Raw genomic sequence first — 19,320 nt, forward strand, 5'->3', positions numbered from 1 at the left:
AGGCAAAACTCACTTGTGTAGGGCGAGAAAAAGAAACAAAACAAAGTACTTTTTTTGTAGGCTGACAAAAATAACTAAAAAAAACACTCTCGGGAAACTTGGGCTGCACAGCAAAGGGAACAAGGCCAAGAAGAAAAATAAAACAAAGGCTCTCTCATCTCCACCGGCCCGTGCAGCGACAAAGAAAAGAGCTTGTTCAAGCCAACGTACACGTACACATGAATCTTAGTGCCATCGACTGAGACTTCTCTAAATCTCAGTCGACTGAAATTTAGTGTAGCCGTAACAACAACGGAAAAACCCAATACAGCAAAAAGATAGAAACTAGAAATACAAATAAAGTAGAACCTAAAAATATAAACAATTATTGATAAACTAATTATATTGAATAATTTTTGAAGGAGTTTCACATGGACGATGAACATCCAGCTACGCATAGCAAACGAGTGTGCAACTATTGTTACGCAAGCGAAATTACATAAATATACGTGTAATATCAAAGTTTTATATCCTTTATAAAACATGTAATTTTACAAGAAGAAAAATATTTATACAAAAAATCTTCATATAATTATACAATTATTCATGTATTTACAAAAATTATTTAGAAAAGAAGAAATGGAAAAACAAAAAAGACAAACATAACAGCACATGAAAAGAATTTTTTCTTTTTTTTTGAGGATCACACATGAAAAGAAATGGACAAATACTTTTTTCTCCCTAAAACATAACAACGGGGGCAAAGAAAAAAAGGCCAAGCTCACAACCGTTGTACCCCAAAAAACAAAATTAAAATGAAGAAAAAGAACAAATCACAGGAAAGACACTGAAAATGTCCCCCACACCTCCTCAACCCACAACGCAGACCCTCTGGCCCGTGAGGAAAAGAGCCCAGACAACCAGAAGACCTGAAGAAAAATGAATCGGCTGCATTAACAGGCCAGAAGGAGACAAACCCAGTTACAGCGCGAATCTTAAAGCAAATACCAATCAAACGGTGGATGCATCGACTGAGACTTCGCGAAGTCTCAGTCGACTGAGATTTAGCAGCACCGTTACAACAAATAAAAATGGACCCTGATAAGTGCCAGACGTGTGGCTGAAAGAAGGCATGCTGAACGCCTTTCTAGCCATCCATTTTGACACGTCAACCTTTTTTTTTATGCATGCAAACAGGGACAAAAGCATATTATATCAGTGGGAATCTTTTGAGTCCTTCAAACTTTAAAGTGTTTTATCTCTTAAATGAATAATTGATTGAAAATCTGTTTTCATCATTAAATCCCTCGCGACGATGACTTCAAAACTAGATTCCATATTGATATGTTTCGAGATATTTTTCGAGATATTTTTTGGCGGTCAAAAGTTGCGATGTCTATTGCACATAATTGTCATGGTGTTTACACTGAAGTTGTCATGATATGTTTTAATTACTTTTTCTATGTTTAAAGTAAATTTTGACATGTTATAAAAAAGGGAATTAAGAAACTAAACTTGCCATGGTGAATTAATAAAAAAAATCATGATCCATGAAATAATGTTGACATGGTTCACAATTAAAAAGAAATCCATCGTCGATTATTTAAAAATGCATGGTCAATGGCTCAAATTTGCCATGAACCAGAAACTAAAATTGTCGTGGTGAATTACTTAAATTTGTCATGATACATGCACTTAAATTTTCCATGGTTCATGCAAAAAATAATTTCAATGGTCAAAATACTAGAATTACCATGATCTATAAACTAAATTTGCCATGATGAATTACTAAAAATTGACATGATCCATGAATTAAATTTGCCGTGGTTAATTAATAAAAATTGCAATGGTCAATTAATAAAATTTTCCATGAAAACTAGTTGAAATACAATGGTAGTCGATCGAGCCTGAGTCAAGGTTTAGTCTTGATGAGATTTCACACTGAGCTGTTGGTCTTGGTCCAAGTCTAGCGGTGGTGTTGCTGAATGTTCTTTGTTTCTCTGTCAACAATCTCTGTTTGGTTTTATCTGAAGGGCGGCAAAGACAAAAGGTCTTTTTACACTTCAAGAGCGTATCTTGCTCGGTAAAGAAAAAAATGGCCCATGGCCATGGCTCACAGAGTTTTCTAGAACAAAGGCTTAAGAGGAGTCCGCATTTGAATTAATAAAGACATTAACAAGCCAAGGTTTATAACGACGAACAACAGAAACAAAAAGTATATAACAAGGCTACAACAATGAACAAATAAATAAATAAATAAAAATAAAGCGAGCAAAACACTAGAAACTTCCATTTTCTTTGTAGGCTTTTTCCCAGCCTTGCCGATAGGCACCTCATGGCTCGCTCACGGAGTTCTTAGATCAGTAGATCTGAATAGAGTCTTGCTCATAAAGTCTATACCTATACCTGATGATTTTCAATCCACAACTCATTTTCGTGAATATGTGATTAGGCTTGCAAATTGTGATAAGGCTGCCAGAGAAATAGCTCAAAAAGCCTCAAATGCTACAAGCTAAAAATAATGAACAAGAAACACGAAGCTTGGAGACACTAAGATCTCTTCTGCGAACGAAGCACCAAAGAGGAGGAACGTGCCGGCTCAAGAGGTGAAAAGCCCGTCCACGAGGGAAGGGCATGACATCTTAAAACAATTGAGGATCACGATGCGACACAAACGTCCATTTCCATCCCCAAAGAAGGCCTCTACCTCCTGGTCTGGCTCGAACATGCGTTGCACCGTCGAGCAATGGAGTTGCTTACCTATAGCATGGAAGAATGTCATCGATAGGCTCCAACAGGGAAAGGATGGAACATGTCCATCATGTCGTAGACGACCTACCTAGAACAGAGCACCCCAACTGCCCATGGGCTCACCACTAAAGAGAAGAAAGTTGCTAGCTTGGATGAAGAAGGATAATAGCAGAAGGTCGGGGGTAACAATGAGGATCGAGGAGGAAGATATGAGGCCGTAGGTAGGAGCTTAGTCTAGCGCACCACACCATTTTTCATCTTCCAACGGTGCGAAGATGGCCGAAAGAAATGACACTTTCAAACCATAAAAGTTGCCTCCGCCGCCCACCAACCACAACACAACAACACTCATAGCCTCCAAAGCTCCCAAGACGACCCCTACAAGAAGGAGACGATGTCTAGAACTCTGTTGCATCACAATAGAGTTAGGATTTTCACCCGGAAGCCTAGAGGGGGAGGTGCAAGGAATAAGAAGACCTGCATGGCACCTCCATGGATGGGAACAGCGCCCGCGGGCCTAGGATTTCTTCCAGTCTTGGGCCCCCACCAACCAGCACACCAACTAGCTCATAATTCATTGACCCACCTCGGCACAAACCAGATCCGAAGGGGTGGGGACCGCTGAAGATTAAAGGGGAATGAAGCAATCAGATCTGGCATTGTCGGTTGTCAGAGCAAAGACCATTCCATGCTCCATACCCGTAGCCATGTCGTCCACACGACCACAACAAATAGACCATGCCAACGCCAACTGCTCCTTGTAGATTTGATGGCGCCTCGCTGAGGCCGGCGCCTTAGAGCCCAATGCCTCCCCCATGTGAGGCGATGCCTCCAGAACTCAAAGAGTTCTTGGTGCTCCCATGCTATCTTTCAGGCACTATTACAACTCTTATGAGATAGAAGTTATGAAATGTTTTGATAATATTAAAGATAACTTTAAAGCACTCCCATACTAGTATGGACCATTTATTTACTTTGGTTTCTGGTTTGATAGCTAAGGGCATATCGAACATGGATCATCAAACAGACATCACCAAATGTTTGTGGACACATCTAGACGTGTCCCTGGACAACGGGCCGATAGTGGTCATGGAACCGCGTCCCCCGAAAGATCGTGGATGTCGAAGTTTTCATTTATTTTTGGATTACTATTTACACAACTGAAAGGGCATGTAGCCCCTAAGTGTGGTTTTGGTAATTGAATGACAATCTCTATGGACTAATGTTTTCAGTGAGATATATTTGAAGGTTTTGTCCATAGATGGTGCCTCAAGGATATTGGATGGAATCAAGGATGAAGTCCATATATATGAAGATAATGCCTCAAGGATATTGGATGGAATCAAGGATGAAGTCCATATAGATGAAGTTATATTTGCTCTAAGCTTTGGTATTAAATGACAATTCCTATGGAGCATCAAGTGCATTGGATCTTATATGAAGATATGTTCCATAGTGATGCTTGAAGTTCTTTGGGTTGTTATGTGAAGATTGCCATCAAAGCATCCGAAGAAGTCCTCATGGTATCCCTCTCTGGATACCCCATGCACACGGGCTTATACCGTGCGCACGGGGTCGAGTGTCAACTCTCTGGATACCCCGTGCTCACGGGGCCTAGGTGTTGGCTCTCGAGATTCCATATCCAGCGAGGTTTCAAGTTGGTCTTCTGAGGATCAAGGCTTGAGAGAATAATCAAAGAGAAGAATTCGAGTTATGGTTTCAAGACAAGATCATGGTGAGCTCATGTGTTGGGTTTCGGTTGATCAAGCCTTGAAGCAAGCAACTAGAGTGAAGAATTCATTATGCCTCTCAAGACAAGATCATGTTGATCAAGTCTTGAAGCAAGCAACTAGAGTGACGAATTCATTATGCCTCTCAAGAGTTTGGGATGGAGTTTTTAGAAGGGCAAGTGGTGACCAAGATGATATTCATAGTGGAACTTGATATGGTCATGAAAGAGTCTTTGGTGATATTGTCTTGAAGCAATGAAGTGAAATGAAGAGTTCATTGTGGCTTTCAAGAAACCAAGATGGAGCTTGAAGTAAAGATGTTGGTTGACCAAGATGAAGCTCGAAGAGTATATCTAAGTGGTCAACTCACAAAGCACAAACAATGTACCACGTGAGATCAAGTGATCTAGTGGTATGGTAAGTAATTGTGAATTGTGCTTTGTTACCTAACCCATGCTATATGTTTGTTATGTCTATGTGGGTTAGGTGTTTCTCATAGGCTTGCATCAAAAGGAAAGATCTCGTGTAGCCTATGTGTGGATGACATCAAGTGGTGATGGTCATCGGATTCGAGGAGTCCAAGTGCAAGATGAGATGACATCAAGTGGTGATGGTCATCGAGTTCGGGGAGTCCAGGTGCAAGATGAGAAGCCAGAGGTTATATGCTTTGAAGCTTGCGGTCAACATCATGATAATGTGCATGTGAAGATGGGCTTGAGATAAGGCTTCCCTCATTGCATCATGAGGAAGCAATTCGAGTATCTTCACCAAGTGGTCGTGGACAAGAAAGGGATTTCAACTTGAGGCAAGCATTAAAGTCATCATCAAGCTTAAGTTGAATGTGCAAGGCAAAGGTATACCTTAGCTAGGTTTTCCTAGTTTTTCCGGTCTCATAGTGCTTGGTGGGAGACCGGATTATAGGTTTGATAGCCGTACTATCAAGAGGGACGCGGGCAAGTAGCTTGATCACGTCGCATGTAGAGAGCTCAAACCTTTGCATTACTTGCATCATTCTTTCTTGCTGATCTTGGGTGGTTCTCTATGTGAGGACCTTGGGCTTTTCCATAGCTTCAAAACGAGCCCAAGATCATCGAATTCGGAGTCCGTATGCCCAAGTTATCAATGTTTTAGTGGGCTGCTGCTGGCTATCCTGGGGACCCCGTGTGCACGGGGTCTTTGACCCCCGTGCGCACGGGGTGTCCAGAATTCTAGGTACTCCGTGCACACGGGCTCGTACCGTGCACACGGGGTCTCAACCCCCGTGCGCACGAGGTGCCCAGGAAATGCCCGTTGGAGCCCCAACGGCTAGTTTCAGAGTTTGGCTATTTAAGGGCCCTTTCCTCCCACCGGTTGGGGGTTGGTTCACACACATTCTAAACACCATTTTGAGCCTCTCCCACCTCTCCCAAACCCCTATCTCCCCTCTATGTGAAGGGGGATTTGTGGATGGATTAGTGAGCCATTTGTTGATCATATCCAAAGCATCCCCTCTCTTCAATCTCCTACTTTCAAGAGTGCATCTTCTGAGATTGAGAGAGTGAGTTGAGCATTTGTTGCTTGACCTTGCATTGCATTTGTTGCATTGGTTTGAGCTCCCTGCATCGATTTGTTCGAGTGTGAGCCCGTGAGTTTATTACTCTTGGAGGCCTCCGCCTCCTAGACGGTTTGGTGATACATTGAGAAGATTGTGAAAGAGGCCTATGTGGCCAAGGTTCCCCCGGAAGCTTCCTCTTGTGGTGTGCTCCGGGGAAGGGTGTTGAAGTGGCCTAGGTGGTCAAGTTCCTCCGGAAGCTTCCTTGTTTGTGGTGTGCTCAGGAGAAGTTTGTAAAGGTGTGGTGGTCGCCTTCAAGACCAACCCCGAGTGAATCGAGGCTCATCCGTTGGGGGTGACTCGAAAAGGAGAATACGGTGAGTCACTTGGTGACGCCCCGGAGCTTTGGCTTCGGCACCGCTCTAACGGAGATTAGCACTCTCACGAGTGTGAACTTCGGGATAAATCCGCGTCTCCGACTCACTTGTGGTTATCTCTTACCCACACCCTTTACTTACCGCAATTCATACTTGCTCATATTGATATATCTTGTGCTAGTTGAATTGCTTAGTTGTTCCTACATTTCCATATCTTGTGATATAGTTTGTGCTTGCTAGTTTCCTTAAGTGCCTATCTTGTTTAGCATAGGTTGTTGGTGCACTTAGTTGAGCCTAGCATATTTAGGATTTGTGCTTGAAAGGTATCCGTTTAGTTTAATTCCGCATTAGGATAAAGCCAAATCCGTAACAGTTTTAAAACGCCTATTCACCCCCCCTCTAGTCGTCATCTAGATCCTTTCAATTGGTATCAGAGCTTTGGTCTCTCCTTGCTAGGCTTCACCGCCTAGAGAGTAAAGATGTCGACTAGTGGTATAGTGCACGATGACACTTTCTGTTTTAGTGGCACAAACTATCACTTGTGGAAAATTCGCATGCTTTGTCATTTCTGGGCCATGGGTCCAAATTTTGTGCGAATTGTTCTTGTAGGGGCTTCTCCATGGAAGGATGAACTTTTTCCATCTATTAAGGAAAATGATGATATGCTTTGTGGGTATGGTGCAAAGAATGCCTTAATCCGGTCTATATCCCTCGAAGTGTTTGAGTCAATTATGACGTGTGCGTCGGCTCATGAGATGTGGACAAAACTTGAAGAAATATATGGTGGGTCCAATCTTGATGAGGTCAATCATATTTCGGAGGTGTCTCTTGAGGAGTTCTCCACATCTTCATATCATGAAGAACTCCATATTGCTTCTTCCTCCGTGTGCTTGGACATTTCAACTTCTTCCACCTCACCATCATATGACATGTCCCAAGGTAATGACATGGTGAGTGGAAATATAATTTGTGATGATGATGTTGTGCTCAACATTGATGATCTTTCATGCATAAATGCTAATTTTGTAGCTTCTTTGGACTTGAACACATCTAGCAAAAATGACATACATTCTTGTGTTGATAGTCCTTACATATCATATAGAGATTCCTTGAATACTTGTTGTGATGATATGCTTGATTCTCCTTGTTGCCATGATATCTATGCTTCTATTTCCTCTAGTTGTTGTTTGACTAACCATGTAGAGGAAATAAGAGAAAATGGTGCACACATCACTAATGGAGAATTTACTAGAAGAGCTAAGAAGGAAATCACTATGTTGGAGAGGAAATGCTATGAGTGTCAAGAGGATGGACATGGATATCCTACTCTTGATGATGAAGAATCTCCCTCTCCAAAAGAATCATCATCAACCTCCGATGTTCACATGTGCCTCATGGCAAGAGGTACTACCGAGGTATCATCTACTCTTAGTAATGATAATGATGAGAGTGATGATGAATGTGATAGGGATATGAGTCAAGAAATATATGAAATTGGTAATTCTCTTCGTGGAGTAAATAAGAACACTTATGAGATATTTAAAGATCTTATTACTCATTTTGGAAAGTGTAATGATTTACTTCACGAAGAGCAAGAACAAAATGATAAACTTGATTGTAACCTTCTTGATGCTCTAGAAACTCTTAGAGACTTAGAATCTTCCAAAGAAGAGATTGAAGTTGCTCATGATAAACTTAAAGAGGATTTTGAGCACCTTGACCTTGGCTACAAGAATGTCAAAGGAGAGCTCGCCAAACTCTCTAAGTCTTATGAGGAACTTCAAGCTACTCATGTGAAGTCTCTAGTTTCTTCTAGCTCCTCTCATATTGTCAATGATGCTTGTGCTACTAACTCTACTTCTTGTGAAGCATCTATCTTGAAGGAGAATGTTGAGCTACGGGCTCAACTTGTTTTGCTAACTAGCAATTATGGGAAATTAGAAGAAAGTCATGAAAAGCTCTCGGGCTCTCATGATGACCTTCTAATCTCCCATGAAAGGCTAAAGTTAGCTCATGAGGCTATTGTGACTAAGGTAACATCTTGTGAGCCTCATGTGGACATTAGCACTATTTCTACTCAAAATGCTTTATTGACATGTGCTAGTCCTAGTGATTCATCTAGACATATTATTCCCAATTCTTGTGATGAATTGCTCTCCTTGCCTTGTTGCTCTAACAATGAAGTTTCTACTTCCTCTAGTACTTTTGTTGATACTAACCTTGTAGAGGAAAACAAAGAGCTCAAGGCCCAAGTCACTAATTTGAAGAAAGACTTGGAAATGTGTCATGAAGGAAATTCCACTCTCAACACTATCTTGAGTGTTCAAAAATCCCCTCATGACAAGGGTGGACTTGGTTTCATCTCCAACAACAAGAAGTCCAAGAAAAAGAAGAAGGGACAAGACCAAGTCAAGAATGATGCCAACATTACATGCTTCAAGTGCAAGAATGTTGGACACCATGTGAGATATTGTCCATTGAAGAAGAAGGCTTCAAATGTGAAGCAACAAGGGAAGCGGCCTCAAGTTCAATCTCAAGGTCAACCTCAACTTGAAGAAAGGCCACTACCAATGATGAACCAAGATAATGCTCCCCAAGTTGAGAAAATAAAGAAGAAGAGAAGGGGGAGCACATGTTGCTATAATTGTCGTGAGAAGGGACACATATCCTCATCTTGTCCCAACGGTAACATCCCTAAGCCTCCTCTAGTCAATGATCATTATTCGCTTAGGAAGGATGTTGTTGGCAATTTGTTTGCCAAGTTTGTTGGCGCCCAAAGTGGCTTGGAAATGGAAAAGGCCATTTGGGTTGCCAAGCCTATTGTGACTAACTTCTTAGGACCCAACTTGGTTGGGTACCATCAAGCTCAAACTTGATCAATAGGTGTGTGGAGGACATTGGAGATTTGGCTAGTTCATAAAGAAAAGGATATCCACCATTTATTTGTTCGAGCCAAGTCATGTGGATTATCTTCATATTATCTATCCAATGTTCCTCTTTGCGGTAACTTGTATTTATATTGCTTACATTGAAAGTTGCTCGCCCCTTGCATGCTTAGGTTTTGTATCTAGCATGTGCATCTATATGTTGTGTTTCTTAGTATGCTTGATTTGTGTTATCTAGCATGTGTAGGTTGCTTTGCACATTATATAGTGGTGTTTGCTGTTTTGAGCCTGTATTGTATCATGATTGGCTCTTGCAAGATATTAGTGGATCATCACATTATGGGGGAGTGTTTTGTTGTGTGCACATCACAAACCCAAAATGTGAATATGAGAAATGCCACATAGTATTGATATTCAATCTTATCTAGTCACTATGTGGTATGTCAAGCTCATTTGAAATTCAAATTCTCAGAGTATCCACTAATTATCTCTTGTTGGTTGTTATTTACCTTTGTTGCGTGCTTCGTCGCGGTGTCCTGTGAGGTTCTTCAGTAAGTTTCTGGACACCCCGTGTGCACGGGGTCTCTGACCCCCGTGCGCACGGGGTGGGTGAAAATCACTGGACACCCCGTGCGCACGGGGTGGTGTTTTTTCTCTGGACACACCATGCGCACGGGGCTGACCTAGCCCGTGCGCACTGGGGTCCTATGGGCAGAAATGTCCACCCGGCCAAGTACGCTTTATTTATCTTTCTTTGCTTTGGAGTTGTTGATGATCCTGTGCATCTTCGTAATCTACCCCCGAGTGTTAATTCCAAATACCATTTGTATTCTCTTACAATTGGTATTTCCTCATGTGGTAGAACCTTATGATCATCTTCTTCTCGGCTTGTGCTTCAACTTGCCTTATCTCACTGCTTGTGCTATCTATTATCTACTTGAGTAAGATAAGCCTTTGAGCATGTGTGTATTGTATATCCTATATGCTCTTTGGTTTTTGCTTAGTTCATATGTTGTACTTTGTGTGCGGTCCTGTGTGGATTCGTCACTTTGATATAATTTGGACAACTTGAATACTTTGTGATATTATCGGAGTATTCTTCGGTTAAGTGTTCTTTTGTCCAAATTGTATCTCTCTGGATCTTGGTAGGCATGAGCATGCATATTTATTTATATTCTTCTTCATGCCTTGCTTGCTACTTGATCCTCTATGTAGGGTAAACTCCATAAAATCATTAATGGTTAAAAGTGTGCATGAACTTCAAGTTCATATCCTTTTGCACATATTTAATGTGGAGTTTGCCCTATATATTGTGGTTGTCCTAACTACTTCGGACCCAATATGTTTGGGGACCAAATTGTACCTTAATGTGTTTTAGGTACTGTGGAGAAGCATTGGATGCTTGGCTTATTCACAAGGAAGGTGGAGACACCATGGAAAATTATTAGAGCCAAGCTTGGTTGATTCTTTGATTTGAGGGAGAAGATAAATGAAAACCCGATTCGGTTGTAAGTGTTTCATTCTCATCAATTCAACCCGGTTAACATAATTTGGGTCTTTTTGTTGGATATGCATCAAACTCCCACACTTACTGTATTCTCAATAAATCCACGGGATGTATTGAGGAAATGGTGAATGTGGAGTGTGATGAGAATAACAGCTTCCATGCGGAGCAATTTGTTTCAAGTGTTGTAGGTGATGAGGCTCCTTCCCAAGCTACAAGTACAATGGGGATTGGTCATATTCTTCCACAAGAAACACCCCTTGTCCATGTAGAAGAAGAAGGAGTAAGAGCCCCTCTTGTGGATCCACCACAAGGGAAGTCATCACCCCCAACACAAGAGCAAGATGCTATGGGAGATCATTTACCTATCCAAGAACAAGATCAAGTCCCTCATGTTCATGGGCTAGATCAAGGGCCCCTTGAACCAATGCTCTCTCGGTAACAAGTACTTACTTCATGCGTTTGTTTAAATTAGAGTCAACATTGTGTATGTTGCATCATGGCATGTTTAGTACTTGTTGAGTTTGTGTTTCTTGCAACAGCTTAAACCTCCTTATTGCATCTATGAGACTTTTGAGAAGAAGCATATCATGGGGATCTATAAAACCATGCTCATGGTTCACTTATCCCAAATATGCCAATTAAGCAATTTATTGCATACCAATTCCTCAAAGTGCTCTTATGTGCAATATTGATAAAATTGCAAGAAACAATCTTTTTGGTTGTGGTATTTGCTCTCATGCTTAGTAATTCATTTTTATGCAAATGAGATCAGTTTGCGCCATGTGCCTTGTGCCATGTGCCATGTGACAAAGCCCTACGCTAAGATCAAGTTTGTATAAATAATGGATTCATTCTTGGATATCATGTTCTTATCTTTTGTATCTTTTTGTGTGTGCAAGTTTCTTTGTGGATGCTCATCTTGATGATTATTGGCCACGTAAGAAACTTATACACATGAGAAAGTGCATATCCCTCTTTGATATCCTTTCGTTTCCTTGCCGGTCCTTGGAATTGTCTCTTTTTATTCTTTGGTGGATCCGGTAAGAGGTTGAGTAGTGAGTGCTTGTATGTATTGCATATATCATTGCACTCATGAGTTGTTGGATATATTTTGGACCCTTGCTTAGTCAAGTGATGATCCTATTTTGTGCACGTTGTATCCAAGTACAAAACTAAATAATGCACAAATCATGGGGAGCTTCTCTATGTTCTTTAGAACACTCCTATGCTCATATCATAATATCTTTTTGGTGCATTTTATGGATCCTCAATATAGTGTGAATTTCTTCATTTGTTCGTAACTGGATATGTGCATTTGATTCCACTCACAATATGAGAAATGCACAAATTAAGGAGGAACTCATACTATATTGGTCTTCTAGATTTTTTCTCCATTTTGGCACTTGTTGCCAATGGGGGAGAAGTTTAGAGGGTTTAGGTGAAGTAGGTTGGTTCATGCATATCTACATTTGTTGTGGTTGTTGCATGGATGTGTATATAGAGGAAACTCCACCAAGTTCTTCCATGCATATATTGTGGGGGAGTTTGCTCTATATAGTGTGGTTCTACTAGCATCAAATTCTTGTGTAGTATTTCGATGCTAGTACAACCGGTTTTGATAACATCAACTATCTTTGTGATATTTGAGGCTATCAAAACCACCTCAAGTATTCAATTTATTCTCGGATAGATTGCATACTTGTTTTAAATTCATTATATAAACCCTCTTGTTGAGATTGTCATCAATTACCAAAATGGGGGAGATTGAAAGGGCATGTAGCCCCTAAGTGTGGTTTTGGTAATTGAATGACAATCTCTATGGACTAATGTTTTCAGTGAGATATATTTGAAGGTTTTGTCCATAGATGGTGCCTCAAGGATATTGGATGGAATCAAGGATGAAGTCCATATATATGAAGATAATGCCTCAAGGATATTGGATGGAATCAAGGATGAAGTCCATATAGATGAAGTTATATTTGCTCTAAGCTTTGGTATTAAATGACAATTCCTATGGAGCATCAAGTGCATTGGATCTTATATGAAGATATGTTCCATAGTGATGCTTGAAGTTCTTTGGGTTGTTATGTGAAGATTGCCATCAAAGCATCCGAAGAAGTCCTCATGGTATCCCTCTCTGGATACCCCATGCACACGGGCTTATACCGTGCGCACGGGGTCGAGTGTCAACTCTCTGGATACCCCGTGCTCACGGGGCCTAGGTGTTGGCTCTCGAGATTCCATATCCAGCGAGGTTTCAAGTTGGTCTTCTGAGGATCAAGGCTTGAGAGAATAATCAAAGAGAAGAATTCGAGTTATGGTTTCAAGACAAGATCATGGTGAGCTCATGTGTTGGGTTTCGGTTGATCAAGCCTTGAAGCAAGCAACTAGAGTGAAGAATTCATTATGCCTCTCAAGACAAGATCATGTTGATCAAGTCTTGAAGCAAGCAACTAGAGTGACGAATTCATTATGCCTCTCAAGAGTTTGGGATGGAGTTTTTAGAAGGGCAAGTGGTGACCAAGATGATATTCATAGTGGAACTTGATATGGTCATGAAAGAGTCTTTGGTGATATTGTCTTGAAGCAATGAAGTGAAATGAAGAGTTCATTGTGGCTTTCAAGAAACCAAGATGGAGCTTGAAGTAAAGATGTTGGTTGACCAAGATGAAGCTCGAAGAGTATATCTAAGTGGTCAACTCACAAAGCACAAACAATGTACCACGTGAGATCAAGTGATCTAGTGGTATGGTAAGTAATTGTGAATTGTGCTTTGTTACCTAACCCATGCTATATGTTTGTTATGTCTATGTGGGTTAGGTGTTTCTCATAGGCTTGCATCAAAAGGAAAGATCTCGTGTAGCCTATGTGTGGATGACATCAAGTGGTGATGGTCATCGGATTCGAGGAGTCCAAGTGCAAGATGAGATGACATCAAGTGGTGATGGTCATCGAGTTCGGGGAGTCCAGGTGCAAGATGAGAAGCCGGAGGTTATATGCTTTGAAGCTTGCGGTCCACATCATGATAATGTGCATGTGAAGATGGGCTTGAGATAAGGCTTCCCTCATTGCATCATGAGGAAGCAATTCGAGTATCTTCACCAAGTGGTCGTGGACAAGAAAGGGATTCCAACTTGAGGCAAGCATTAAAGTCATCATCAAGCTCAAGTTGAATGTGCAAGGCAAAGGTATACCTTAGCTAGGTTTTCCTAGTTTTGCCGGTCTCATAGTGCTTGGTGGGAGACCGGATTATAGGTTTGATAGCCGTACTATCAAGAGGGACTCTCGGGCAAGTAGCTTGATCACGTCGCATGTAGAGAGCTCAAACCTTTGCATTACTTGCATCATTCTTTCTTGTTGATCTTGGGTGGTTCTCTATGTGAGGACCTTGGGCTTTTCCATAGCTTCAAAACGAGCCCAAGATCATCGAATTCGGAGTCCGTATGCCCAAGTTATCGATGTTTTAGTGGGCTGCTGCTGGCTGTCCTGGGGACCCCGTGTGCACGGGGTCTTTGACCCCCGTGCGCACGGGGTGTCCAGAATTCTGGGTACTCCGTGCACACGGGCTCGTACCGTGCACACGGGACCCCGTGCACACGGGGTCTCAACCCCCGTGCGCACGGGGTGCCCAGGAAATGCCCGTTGGAGCCCCAACGGCTAGTTTCGGAGTTTGGCTATTTAAGGGCCCTTTCCTCCCACCGGTTGGGGGTTGGTTCACACACATTCTAAACACCATTTTGAGCCTCTCTCCACCTCTCCCAAACCCCTATCTCCCCTCTATGTGAAGGGGGATTTGTGGATGGATTAGTGAGCCATTTGTTGATCATATCCAAAGCATCCCCTCTCTTCAATCTCCTACTTTCAAGAGTGCATCTTATGAGATTGAGAGAGTGAGTTGAGCATTTGTTGCTTGACCTTGCATTGCATTTGTTGCATTGGTTTGAGCTCCCTGCATCGATTTGTTCGAGTGTGAGCCCGTGAGTTTATTACTCTTGGAGGCCTCCGCCTCCTAGACGGTTTGGTGATACATTGAGAAGATTGTGAAAGAGGCCTATGTGGCCAAGGTTCCCCCGGAAGCTTCCTCTTGTGGTGTGCTCCGGGGAAGGGTGTTGAAGTGGCCTAGGTGGTCAAGTTCCTCCGGAAGCTTCCTTGTTTGTGGTGTGCTCAGGAGAAGTTTGTAAAGGTGTGGTGGTCGCCTTCAAGACCAACCCCGAGTGAATCGAGGCTCATCCGTTGGGGGTGACTCGAAAAGGAGAATACGGTGAGTCACTTGGTGACGCCCCGAAGCTTTGGCTTCGGCACCGCTCTAACGGAGATTAGCACTCTCACGAGTGTGAACTTCGGGATAAATCCTCGTCTCCGACTCACTTGTGGTTATCTCTTACCCACACCCTTTACTTTCCGCAATTCATACTTGCTCATATTGATATATCTTGTGCTAGTTGAATTGCTTAGTTGCTCCTACATTTCCATATCTTGTGATATAGTTTGTGCTTGCTAGTTTCCTTAAGTGCCTATCTTGTTTAGCATAGGTTGTTGGTGCACTTAGTTGAGCCTAGCATATTTAGGATTTGTGCTTGAAAGGTATCCGTTTAGTTTAATTCCGCATTAGGATAAAGCCAAATCCGTAACAGTTTTAAAACGCCTATTCACCCCCCCCCCTCTAGTCGTCATCTAGATCCTTTCAACAACAAAAAAGCCTAAAAAGGAGAAAAGAACCTAATCAACTTCTCATCACTGTCCGAGTTGAGGTCAACGACCCCGGGGTCAACGGTTCGGCCTTGTCGTCGTTGGGGGTCGGCATGAACGAGCGGGAGCTACTGATGTTGCCTTGTTGGCATCGTCGACATGTTGCTTCGGTGCCTCATCGTCCTAGGCCACCAGCTCCTCGAAAAATTGACACGGAGCTATCAACGCTTGTAGGGGACCATGCAGGCTCTATACATGGACGCGAGCACCGCTCAGTTCACGTCGACGATGCCAGGGTCCGCCTCATCGATGGCCCGACGATAACATTGCACGCGCGCTCCGCCTCCAGCTGAGCCTCCACCAGTCGGTGTGGTTGTCATGTTGTACTGTTGCTCTGCCTGCAACAACTAGAAAACGAACATTGGCGTGGCGTGGACGACAATCGCTCCTCCTCCGCGACCTCCATCATGACCATCGGGCTGCCCTCCTTCCCCTTCATCGAGTTTGGCTCCAAAGGGCTCGATGATTGGGCTGCCTCATTTCGATCCTGGCGTTGAGCGTCCGTGGCATGGACCTGCAATGTCGACAACAGTTTGAACCATGAAATGTCAGAGCCAACTATTGCGACGTCGGATGACGAACGCGGATGCGAATTAGGGATCCAAAATAGCTGCGGCAAGGCTTCTCGGTAGCCGCGCCGACATGAATGCAGTTAGGCGGCTGAAATGTGGGGAGGGTTCTAGAGCTAAACAACCGGAAATAGATGTCCGAACTTTCAAGAGCTCCCCCCAATTTGAGGTCAACTTGTGGGATTTGAGAGGCATTATGATGCTTTGATTACGGTAGCATCGGAACTCTCTCTCTCTCTCCTCAACGGTCCTCACTCCTCCCGTTTCATCTCCTCTCCCTCACTTTCCACCCTCACCTTACACCGGCGGGAAGGGAGCGTGCTTCTCCAGTTGCTGAAATCTCGCTGCGGCAGCTGATTGGCCTTCTGCTCGGGATCTGGTACAGCAAGGTGAGCCTTGAGAACACAATCCCTTGTTAGTACTACTCCGTATTTGCCAGCCATGAATTGGATCTGAGCAGAGCACCGTTCCTACTTAGATAACATTTGCAGAGGTCAGAGGGGAGGCCGGTGGTAGGTAGGCTTCTGCTTCTCCTCCGGCCTCGGCAGTCCGAGCAGATTCTCTTGACCGGTGTGCTGCTCTGATGCCGTCTTCCCCGTGTCAACTCAACACTGCACAGGTCATTTTTATCCATCCAAACCCTAACTAATAGGTGCAGTAAGATATTCGATTAGCTTTGCGTGCTTCCCATCCAATTCTTCATGACCCGTGATGTTTCTCTATACGTCTAACCCTGCACATTGTTAATCGATCCATGACTTCCGGAGTGTGTGCAATTAGCCCGTCGTTCATGGAAGGTACCGTGTGCAATTAGCCCTGCTTCCAGTTTGTCATGATTAATCAGATACACATCGAGTTAATTAATTCCTGATTTCCTTGCTTCTTTGTGGTCTTCGTGTTTGGAGTGAGTGTATACATACGCCTGCAGAGCTCTTGGAACAAGCAAGTCAGAACAGATTGATTATTAAAATTGCATAGAAATCTGCAAGAACACCAAATGGCTCGAACTCTGCTAGGTATGAAGATAGGTTGCGTGCAAGGATCCTTTACAGAGAGCTTTTGTTCTAACCAAATTCTTGGTCTAATCCAGCATATGTATACACTGTTTGTTCAGTTCTGCTTGTAGTACTGTATCAAACTTAAAAACAAATTGGCGATATCCATCATTTAATTCTTTGTATTTCTGTATACTAATCTTTTTTGATTACCTTGTTGGCTTGTTCCAATAAAACTGAACTTGAAATAGATTAAAATGGTTCGCTCATGTAGCAACTGCTTTGTCCCAACATAGTTTCAGATGATTGAATTATGTCATAGTATCTTGGTCTCCATGATTAAAAAACTGCTTCCTTGCCTATCCTGACATTATCAGTATTGCCTTTCAGTAAACAACCATAAAGAGATGGACCCTGGGAATGGTTTTCTTTCTGCTAAGCTAACTGATGATCTGGTGGTGGAGATCCTCTCCCGGCTGCCGTTCAAGTCTTTTTGCCGCTTCAAATCTGTTTGCAAGGCCTGGCTTGCCTTATCCTCCGATCCGCAATACTGCAAGAAGCTTCTGAAAATTCCAACTGGTCTTCTCTACCAACGACGTTATCACTCTGCTATCAAGCTCGCTAGCCTGCCCCACAATGATAAGGATTTTGATGAAGCTCTTAGTTTCCTACCACAGTATGAGCAATTAGAGCTGATGGACTCTTGCAATGGCCTAGTCCTTTGTAAGTACAAGAACAGGAACAACTATACTCCTCTAGGTATTTGCCGCTTTATCGTGTGCAATCCGGCAACACGAGAGTGGAAGATGCTCCGGGATACTCCTCCTAGCCATTATGACCCTTTTTACAATATGAGTATTTTAGCCTTCAGCCCATCATGGTCGGCAAACTTCTATGTCTTCAACTTTCAGTGTCTTAGTACCCTCTGTTTGGGATTTGGCCCTGTCAAACTTCAGGTGTTCTCGTCTGACCTTTCCACTTGGTTTCTGGACATCATGGCTCTCTGAGACAATGGTTTCTCAACCACATCTGTTTATAGATGGAGCATTGTATGTGCACACAGGTTTGCATGACATTCTGGTACTGAAGAGCTTGGAGGAAACTAGTTCTGGCATTCCGCCGTCTCTTCGGACTATTAAGTTGCCGCATGAAGACGGCGCTTTTATGGGTAGGTTTGGCCAATGTTGCTTCGGCCAATCTTCGGGGGCCTTGCACTACGCATTGCCAAAGGAGGATGCTCGTGCGATTCTTGTTTGGAGTCTTGATGTTGATGAGCCTTATGAATGGAGCCTCAAGTACCGCCTCAGTATGAGCCATGCATTCGGAAGGGACAACCTTTGTCAGTATGACGCACATTCCTGGAAATGTGACTATGAGGTCATCGCTCTTGACCTGGAGAACGGTGGTCTTGTCCTATTCGATAAACGGGCAGACAAGCTTCGTTTGTACAATATAAAAACTGGTGAACTTAATGTGATTCAACCAGATGACCACCGCTGCCGCGTGTTGCAAGACAATTACTACCATTATGTGGCATCCTACTCAAAGCTCCCTGCTTTAAGCCTTTAACCATGTAGTCGGTACCATCTTTGTTTGGCTTTTGAGTGTCGCACCTCTTTATGCTGTCAAACAATGCAGATACGGTTCTTCTCTCTGTTAAGTGCTATTTATGGATTGTAATCTAGGACCATTTTTTTGTTTTCTTGAACCTATTCCACTAGTACCAATATTAATGAGGTTAGCTCTATTCTGTCACTGATTGTAGTAGCAGCTGCGCTGGGAGCTATGTATTCTGCCCTAGCCATCTCTCTGAAAATATAATTCCTGAAATTGCTGAGGGAAGATGCTGAATTTCTTGGAAATACTGGAGGCCTGTGTGCTCCGTTTATCATTTGGTATCTTGGGAGGTAAGATTCATAAACTGACACTAACCATTTATATTTTGAGAAGATACCAAATGATAACACATACTGTATATTATTGCCATAAATTCTCACCATGCATATAGAGTATAATTTGAAAGTAAAAGGAGAAAACTTTGTGCTTGTGGAAACTGGTACATGTCAAACGACTCAACATACATAGACGGTTGAAATATTACAATGTGAACAGGTTTGATTTTCTAGTTAACTAACCAAGATTTATGAATCCAAATCCCAATATTTTTTTCCCTTTGTTGGGTACCACTAGATTATCCCCATCTTTTGGAACCCCTCACTTTTGCCCCTCCGCCGTTAAGAGGCTCTA

The 19,320-nt window shown here is 42.7% G+C and overlaps 1 long non-coding RNA gene across 1 annotated transcript; it reads left to right on the forward strand.

Moving 5' to 3' along the window:
* Positions 1 to 16,263: 16,263 nt before the first annotated feature.
* On the forward strand, positions 16,264 to 18,828 carry LOC123098333 (uncharacterized). Its single transcript, XR_006447713.1, has 2 exons — positions 16,264 to 16,467; positions 16,557 to 18,828. It is a non-coding gene; the product is annotated as an uncharacterized lncRNA (long non-coding RNA).
* The last annotated feature ends 492 nt before the right edge of the window (positions 18,829 to 19,320 follow it).

The sequence above is a fragment of the Triticum aestivum genome, chromosome 4D, assembly GCF_018294505.1.
Source record: "Triticum aestivum cultivar Chinese Spring chromosome 4D, IWGSC CS RefSeq v2.1, whole genome shotgun sequence".
Classification (NCBI taxonomy): Eukaryota; Viridiplantae; Streptophyta; class Magnoliopsida; order Poales; family Poaceae; genus Triticum; species Triticum aestivum.